Raw genomic sequence first — 10503 nt, 5'->3', positions numbered from 1 at the left:
CATATTTTTTTCTGTTAATGTACAAATATTTTTCCGATGTGTTTTGGATATTCCTTCTCTAATAAAAAGAGATACCATTTTGTTTTCGGTTGTACAAGAAAGAAGATCAAGCATTTTTCTTTTTTAAATTTAATAAGCCACATTAAAGAAGGAACGTTGCAATGCTACACGCTACATTAACGACGTCTCCAGAGTAACTGAATGACGGTTCATATAGAAATCGCAGGTATGCGTCTCATACAACAACGCCCCCTATAGTTCGTTGCGATCGCGAATTGCTTTTCTATAAATATATTTTTAGTTTCATTTGATATGCACATAATTTAATAGGATAGTGTTTTTTATTTTCAAATTTAGTGGATAACAATAGTAAAAAATGAATGAAAACAATCCCACGGACAATGCGACGGATTTAAGGTTATGTCAAGGTATGTCTCTTGTGAATATCAATTGATTGTTAGGTTTTCTCTTTTGAAATTACATTATGACGCATTCACATACCTTATTAATACAAATACATTTTCCATGGCGAGACGATGAGTCAACCACAAGCACTTCCACCGGTTCAAGAGGTCCAGGAGGGAAAAATGCGCAATATTACCGTTATTACAGAGCACAGAAGCGAGCGGTGCAGGAAAAAGAGTCGTTGAATAGAACTAGTTATCCTTCTACTACTGCTGATTCTTCAACAATTAACGTTGCAGGTTGCGAAGTTTAACTTCTTCCACGCGGAGGGACTCCACGCACTATTTTTTTTTTATTCATATGTGTTTATTAGGAAGAAGGAAAACAATTTTTTTGCACTATACTGGAAAAGGTTTTAGTTGAAAACCAATTACCATTAACTAAAAAATAAATGTGGTTAGATAAGAATTTTATAAGTATTTATATTTCAAATAAAAACAACAAAAAAGAATGAAATTTAAGGAATTTTATGCAGTTTTTTTTCTACAGAGTATGCAATAAGAAATTTGCCAATTTTCCATTTGCGGCATTCATTTTCAAATACTGAATATCCCTTAAAATAATAATGCAAGTTCAAAACAAATAAAAATTTTAAAGCATTTAACTTGGTTTAAAGAAATAAAGATATTGGTTTAAAGAAAATAAGACCAATGAATCTTAAATAGCACTGTTTGGATAAAATACAGTATAAAATGGCTCAAGCCACATTTTTTCAAACGGTGGCTTCATTTCTTCCACAAACTGTTACATACCTGCCAACTTTTAATCCTTTCAAGGATGAGTTTCCCCAGTGGTAGTAAATTTAAATTTAAAATGCAATATTAGGTAGTAACATTTGCTGTATTTTGAACAAGCTTATACAGATTACTACAATAGCATACCTGCCAACTTTTAATCCCTTCCATTATGATTTTTCCCAGTGGTATTAAAATGGAATAAAAGTTTCAATTTTATGCAAAAAATACGTTGTATTTGAAAAAGCTTAAGCTGTCTACCAGGATAGTAACACATATTAATATATATGCTTAGTTTTCTTAAGAATAGTGGTGATGAAAATCATTTAAAAATTTAGTTCATAGAAGAAAAAAATAGTATATATTTACTACCACTTTAAATATAAAAATAAAATTTTACGCCAAATGCGTAAAAGTTGGCAGGTATGCAATAGTATTACATACTAATATATATGTTTAATTTTTTAAAAAATAGTGGTGGATTAAAAATATTATAAATTAAGTTTATAAATGCAAATAATATATAGAAAACATATATTTTACTACCACTTTAAATACAGAAATAAAATTTTACGTCAAATGCGTAAAAGTTGGCAGGTATGCTGTTAGTTCATTTCGTTTTTAATATGTAAATTTTACAATGTTCCAAACTTTTCACTAGATGGCAGCTTAATGCACAGAAGCATCTAATTGCTCACGGAAATTGTGTGGTGTAATTTCTTCACAACGCTCAGGGCAATACTTTTCTGAAAAATGAGTCCTAACATATTATTATTGTACCAAGCCCAGCCTCTATCTATAATTGAAAAGTTTTCGAAAAATGGCAATTTAAAATTACACTAAGAAAAATTCCAAAAGTTAATGAAAGATTAGCTTTTATTAATTTCGCCCCCATTACCTACCGCGAAGACTGACACAAATTCTGCAAATCTTCGTCGCGATTTTTGATTAAAAACTGAAATGGCTGAAATAATAGGAAAATTTAAATTTATCCTCAGTTTGAATCTAATCTATTTTGGAATTTATCTTCCTTAGATTACCACTCTTCAATGGTATAGTACTATAATCACCTGCACTCGTCTGGCAGTGAACGTGTTGACAAACAGTCTAAAATATTTGCTATGAGTTGGGGATGCTTAGAAAACATTCCATAAATTTTTGTAATCGGAATAAAGATGCTAGAGACATGAAAAATATGCTGCATTTTCTATGCCGTTTATTTACTGCAGAGTTAAACTACAGAAACTTCGAAACTGCTCTTATCTGAGATACATATTTCAGCTTTTTACTAGCTATTTCCATCTAGAGCACATGTTCTTTGCTCAGTAAAAAGCACTTGGAATTTTTTAGAAACCTTTTTGATACGGAAAAGAAAAATAAATGTGCATGAATATTCTGCTGTCACTTTATCTGTAGAATGTTTTCTGGATTGGAAAACTTTTATTTTAAATACAGTAAACTCTCCCGTCACATTTCTTGCATTGCCGTACCAATGCCATGCACATTTAGAGGCGACTGCTATTCGTATTTATTAAAAAAATATACTGTCTAAAAAATACAACTGAATGAATCACAATCAGTATTCAACTTTAGAATTGTATAATTCCAAATAAGAAAGAAGAATTTTAGTTAAGTTGTTTGATTTCAGAAAGTCATGCAATAATCACGACAACTTTTTGATTCTTCTTGACTTAAATTTTGGTTTAACTTTTTCCACATCGGGAGGGGTTAAAAACAAATTTTATCTTTCTAGATTTGTATTGATATCAATAAAAGAGTTCTCATTTTAAGACAGTTTGGTTTTTCTTCTTTTATTTTCTTTAGCTATAAACTTGTATAACAATTGCTTTATTTATAGATTTCGTCTTGTGGAATATTAGTGTATCATTTCATCGTGATATTTAATAGCATACAGCTATTGTGAATACACCATGTATAATCGATCGCGATCATACAGGGCAACACTTCTACTTTTGTTACTTATAACGAAAGTAAGAGTAAAAAGCGCGCATTTTTTCTTATACTTCACTTCTTATTAAATTTAGTACTCTTAGTTGTTTTTTCTTTACTTTTTTGGAGAAAAAGCACAAGTACCTGCAACGAAAATGTCAGAAGAAATCCTTACTCTTTTTAGAGTACTTATATTTTCAAACCCAAACTATATTTCCGATGGAAATAGGAAGAGTTTCCTTATCCACTGCCAGAACGGGAGTATCTTAGTGAATTAATATTTTTTTAAAAGAAAGTAAATATTATTAAAACATGTAATAGTTTTCTATTTGAAAAATAACCACACAAAAAATTATTCTCGTTGATATTACTTATTTTGCTATGGAGTAATATTCTACCATCACTTCTGAAGCTTCTATTTCTGACAAAATAACATATTGCGATAAATCTGACTGATATGCGTCTTGCATTTGTTGAACTTCGGAGAATATTTGGTGACATTATGTGATCTAGAGGCCGTATAAAGCACCCTTATTTTGTTTCGTTATAAGTCTTTCATCTTTGTGCCGGAAAATTACGTGACTTTCAGGAAAATTCATAGAAGATAATTTTAGCCAGCACATTCTAAACCCTTTGTCCTCTAATCACCACCTAATGCCACCTAAGAGATACTTAAGGTAGCAACTCTGAAATTAAAGAATTTTTATATTTTAATATTTTATAACCAAATTATTTTATGATTGTTAATTATGATATAAAAATATTGCATTATGTAGTTTTAATTAAGTGTTCACATTAGTTTTAATAATGTTTTAAAGTAGTAGGAGTGCAATGGGCCAAACTCTGAAATAGATAAATGTAAAGCAATCTACAAGTACCTACAAATAAAAAATTGTGGTCACATTAAATTCATCTTTATATTTCAAAAGAATTTATTGATTTCCGAATCTTGTTTGCAGGAGAGTAATGTAATATTAGCAATCATTAAAAAAAATACAAAAAGTCCAACTGCATCAAATTATTGCTTCAAGTTGTAATTAAAATATGAATTTTTAATTTTTTGGAAAAAAATATTCCGAAAATAAGAATGTTAAGGCCATTGGGTAATTTAAAATAAAAAGCAGTCGGACATAGAAATAAAAATTTCGTCAAAGAATTCATAATTGTACTGTTTCTGAACAATAATTGTAAGTTTTATCTTCATATTTTTGGGGTGGAATTCAATATGATTTCAATTTACCATTGACTCACATTTCCTTAAACGTCAAGTTATTCGATTATGCAAACCCTAATTGCACCATACTACAAATTATTGGAAACACAGTTAATAGTTATATTTACAAAAAATCTGTGTTGAGTAAAAAGTTCACATACTCGCTCTATTTTAAAGAAACTTGTTTATTAACCATATTTTAAACAGCGCATTAATAATAATTCATGCTTATAATGTAAAAATTCATTTCTTTTTTTCTTACATATCAGTTAATTACACTTGGGGGGGGATAAATTTTCCTTTTTGTTTTCTGTTACTGGAGAATTTTGGACGGAACTCTGATATTTTCGCTTCACGGATTTCAAATCTGTAATCATTTTCTCTTTACAAGTTACAGTTTCTATGCAATTTAATAATATATTCCTAACCAGAATTTTTTAAGAGCAAGGAAAAGAACAATAATATATTTCAATTTATCATGATCATTTTTCACGTTAAGATCATAAATTTTTTTTGTACATGTATATTTAAGCTTATAATCCTATACGTTCCTTATATATTTGTTCATTCAGAAAAAAATAAACCGAACTAAAAATGCCAATTTTGCATAAAACTTTTTAGCTTTTTAAAACGAATTTTATTTTAGATTCGTAATACCAACTCCCGGATTAGGTAATATCATGCTTTTGTATATATGAAACAAAATAATTTGTCAGTGCAATTGATCACAAATCTTCAAAATAATAATAGGCATATTAAAAATAGTGCGTGGAGTCCCTCCGCGCGGAAGAAGTGAAACTTCGTAATGTGGAAATGAAAATAGGAAGGGGTAGAAATTGATTTTTAGTGAAATCATAATGCTTCTTTAAGACAAACTTTATTAACAATGCTTACAATTCACAATTGATCTCATCTTTTAATTATCATTTTCGAGTGGAGAAATATCCAAATCTATAACATTTACAATGGGATTATGATAACTAAAGTAAGATACGAAATGTTTGAGTTCTATTTTTTCAATATTTCTTGCAAAAACTGCATCAATGGTAGTTCCCCCTTTGGTTGTTGGATCATTCCCACCATTTATCATTTCCAATCCAAATTTGTCTTTAAGGAAGGTTAATAATGTTTCAGCTTCAGGTAACGAGAAATTCACATTAAAATCTCCTGTAAGGATCACAGGCCGCTCACAATAATGAATTTCTTCACCAGTAACGTCTGCCAGAACTTGTGAACCTGCAGTGGATAGCGGCAATAAAGATTTTGTAATAAATAATTTGATATCCCTCATGGCTGCATTTGGTGAAATATAAATGGCAATTAGAAAAGAGAAAACCTAACAATCAATTGATATTCAGAAGAGACGTACCTTGACATAACCTTAAATCCGTCGCATTGTCCGTGGGATTGTTTTCACTCATTTTTTTCAACTGTTATCCACTAAGTTTGAAAATAAAAAAATACTACCCTATTAAGTTATATGTGTATCAAATAAAATTAAAATATTTATAGAAAAACAATACTTTTATGACTTTTTTGCTAGTGAGAACCAAAACAATATGGAAATGAATGAGGGAAAACTATAGATCCTAAAACGTGATTTTCCGGCCAATAAAAATGTAGCGTTAAACGTTTAGTGCAACCTTGTTGGAAGTCGCATAAGAAGTATCACTTCAATAAGAAGCATTAGAATAAGCATTTTACGTTGTTAATTATTCTTAAAAAAATCATTTTGTAAAAAAAAAAAATATATATAAGCATTTTTAAAAAAGATATTAAAAAGTAAAATATGTGATAAAGAGTTTTATAACTTGGGCTAGCATTTTCCTACTTTGAAGCGTAAACAAATATACTTTTAAGAATGTTATTTACTTAGAATACGGTATCATAGCAACAATCTGTACAAAATTTCCAATATTCGATATTTTAGTATGTCATCAACTTGAGTTGAAGAAACAACAAGCAAACATTTAACTTTTCCGAATATTGTTCCTTATATTGAATGCCCCGCCCCCTAAGTGCCGTTTTAATCCTACACCAAATGATCAATTTCATTTCTTTTGTTGAATGATCGTGAACAATTGAAAGAAATGTTTAGATTGATTTTCATTCTCATAGTTATTACTCTTTGTATTTTTGAGGCATTATCTGTATTGTGAAAACCAACGAAACTTAATGTCTACATTAAAATAAATAAATAATGCGCGTTTTTGTCAGGTTTCATTAATGCATGTTTAAAAAGTAATATCGTCACATTGATAAATCAATTTACTTTTCTTATTTATTTTCCTTTTTCTTTAATTTTTAGATTTGTGTATAGAAAACTTGTGTAATTTAGTAACCGACTTCTTGTAAATTTTATGCTCTCTAAATGGGAATGGTGCGTGGTTTCATTATCTTTACGGAAATACATAATAATGTTACTACTTGAATAGATCGCTATCATTCAAATTAGTATATTTTTTTGTTACTTTTTGAATATATCGATGTCCTTCAAATTTGTATTTTCTATTTTTCATTTTATTGCAAAATTAGACGTTTACAACGACCAGCTGGTTCACTTACACAAACTCAACACTTCGTGTAGGAGAAATGGGGAATAAGTGTACATTGTTTTCTACCTTTACTTGTATTGTTTTCCTCTTTCGCGAAATTACCGCTTCGCTGCTCCGCATTGATCCTGTTGTATTTGGCAGCATTGCTCTGGCATTTAATATTTTAAAAATTAATTAAAAAATGCAGGGTAAAAATCGCACACCGACTCGCTGTACTGCGGTACCTTTTTTTATATTATTCTACACGAAATTGTTCCAAATTGACCATGCTGACTTCGACATTCATATTTGCATTAGAGTTGATATATTTAAATGAAAACAAAGTAGTAGGATTTTTGTTTTTAAAGTATTTAAATAAGTGCTCTTTGCTTTAATATTAAAATCAAATAAACACAATTAAAAGTGAGGGGGATCTATGAGGCCTAATATCTACGATTCTCCGAAATCAAATCATATCAAAATACCAATATATCAAAATATTTTTCTACTTAACCTGAATATATGGTGATATTAGTAACATCTGATGCGGAAAAAGAAATATTACTTGGCATCGTGGGGCTCCTTTAGGTAAAAAAAAAAAACAGACTTAGAACACTCATAATTCTCATCTTTGGTGTTTTTATTATTTCTGTATTTTGTGTGGTATTATATTTTGAGCAGAAAATAGATCTAATATTGTTGTTGTTGTTTCCTACGCCACTTACCAATATCAGCTGGCCTGTTTTGCAAAACCAAGTAAATTTAAGGCAGAGAGAAGCGTTCGTTTCTTGTTTTTCAGTGGCGCCATCTGAGACCAGGAATGGGATTTCAGCTATACACACGTCACAGCCTGTTTTACACGGTAGACCCATTCATACCATAGTCATTTATCCACAGCTCATAATTTTGAACTAAGCCAAAATGCAATCAGTCCTCAATTTCAGTACCCCAGAGGTATTGATTTGTTATAAGAACTTGGAGGACTTTGTGACTTCGACAAAAAACACTGGGATTATTTGGCCGGCGGGATCTGAACTCACGATCGCACAAGCACCAGTTCAACGTCCGACCAACTTGACTATCCTGCCCCCAAAAATATGTCTAGAAAGTACACTAGGTCATCTCCCATTTATTAAATAATTTATTTTCTCCACCACTGAACCAGCTGCACAGTACCCGTGAAAAGTTTTATTCAAATTTCACACCATTTAATAAAAGAGCTTTTGAACTAGAAATACACACAATCCTTTACGCAGAAGCAAACTGAAATTTTAAAATACTAATGAACAAACTGAAATGAAAAATAAAAATGAAGAAAAAATATACTTTAGTTACCACAGTGTTATTTGTGTAAGCCCACTATCCTATTTATTGCCGTATTAAAGGTCAGGAATTAATAACAAAATTAAATTGTAACTTTAAAATCAAAAATTCAAGCTGTGAGTGATTTTAAATGGAAATACTTCATTTCATCTTTTTGTTACACATGCAGCTACACAATGGAATATCTAACTAGTATTATTTTCCTTTGTGAGTTCTGGTTTAATCCGGGAGATTTCACATCATTCATTCTTATCGAATAAACTGTCAAACATAAACGAACACTGGTTACCCCTGAAACAACAATCACCAAGAAAAGGAATTCTTTTGTTAATTCTTAAGCGAAAATATATCAACTTATTAAAAAACAGAAAAATTAGTTAAAACTTACAAATAAATAGTAAACAGCACAAAAGAGGAATATGATTTTCATTTAAGTCACTTGTTCATTGAAATGGTGATTTTAAATACATTCCGCCAAATAAAATATATTACTTTCAGCGGAACTTTCATTAACATTTATTAAACCGCAGTTATGAATTATAATAACATAAAAATGCGTGGTAACATTAACAATTTAGTGGTTAAACATAATTTTCCTTGACTCGTACGAAAGCGAAATAATAATTTTATTAAATATATGCAAATAGGGAGGCAAAAAAATATATCCTTTGAAACGATATAAATGCATTTTCATCAATTCTAAATTTTAATTAAAATTTTAACTTCGTTAAATTCCGGAAAATGCCAAGTAATAAAATAAAAAGTTCATGAAAAGTTCATCATACGTATATATATACTATGTATTGTGATTACACCAAAGAAGCGTTAGATAAATGCTTGGTAGAAGTAAAAAATGGCTTATCCGTTTCGAATTCACCGAAACACGATTTCGAACAAAATTTACGCGAAGCATTCGAAATCTCTCGACGAATATTATTTTTCATTTTCATATTGTTATTTTTCATTTCAATTTCCATATGTTAATTGTTTAAGACATTTAATAAGAGATTGTTAATAAGAGAGGATCATTCCGAGTTGCAGAGTTGGAAGAAAATTTGGGGGCGTTAAATGAGGGAATTCATTCAAGTGTTCATTCATGTCAATTCATATCAAATGTTTGATTGTACCTGAAAATCATAAAAAAAGTTACCTAATATTTAATTAATAAGAAAAGATCTAAAAATTTTAAAAAAATCTGAAAATTAAATTTTCAATGTTAATCTTAAGTAGATTTGTTAATACATAGTACATATTTATATGTAATATACTTGCATTGAACGTTAACAATGTTAAATGTTGTTTATTAAGCGATCTTAAGTCAAAGTGAATGAAAAAACAATAGTGCGTGTAGTCCCTTCGCGAGGAAGAAGTGAAACTTCGTAATGTGGAAATGAAAATAGGAAGGGGTAGAAATTGATTTTTAGTGAAATCGAATTGTTTCTTAAAGACAAACTTTATTAACATTGCTTACAATTCACAATTGATCGCATCTTTTAACTATCATTTTCGAGTGGAGAAATATCCAAATCTATAACATTTACAATGGGATTATGATAACTAAAGTAACATACGAAATGTTTGAGTTCTATTTTTTCAATATTTCTAGCAAAAACTGCATCAATGGTAGTCCCCCCTTCGGTTGTTGGATCCTTCCCACCATTTATCCTTTCCAATCCAAATTTGTCTTTAAGGAAGATTAATAATGTCTCAGCTTCGGGTAACGAGAAATTCACATTAAAATCTCCTGCAAGGATCACAGGCCACTCGTTGCCATGGTAGCGTTAAACGTTTAACGCAACCTTGATGGAAGTCGCATTAGAAGTTTCACTTCAATAACTGAACTAAGTCATTATTTTATTGCATTGGACCGGGGTGATTTTGTGCATTCGACTGTTTACAAATTATAAACATTTCAAATCAGTTCTTCACTACGTGCAATTACTTCTCAGATGGCTAACAGCAAATTTTAGATTAGATGCTGTACAATTCAGCACCTTTTAACAATTTTTTATTAGGTCAAAGTTGGAAAACTGAAAATTCCTGCACAAAGTCACCACATCTGACGGTATTGATAAATTTTTAATTTTGGTAATTATTTAATTCTTAAAACTAATAGAGTTGTTCTTATATATTATATAATAAAGCAAGCCTTTGCTCGCACCCTTAGTCTGCTGTGCACTGAAGAAGCCCCAAACTGAGCTCCCCAAACTGAGAACCCCAAAAGTACTCCTTGTATCCACTTTCAATTTTTTTTTCTTTGTCGTATGCCTGTTTAGGCAGTGGG

This window comes from Parasteatoda tepidariorum, chromosome 3, assembly GCF_043381705.1.
Source record: "Parasteatoda tepidariorum isolate YZ-2023 chromosome 3, CAS_Ptep_4.0, whole genome shotgun sequence".
Classification (NCBI taxonomy): Eukaryota; Metazoa; Arthropoda; class Arachnida; order Araneae; family Theridiidae; genus Parasteatoda; species Parasteatoda tepidariorum.
This window is presented reverse-complemented; position numbering follows the sequence as displayed.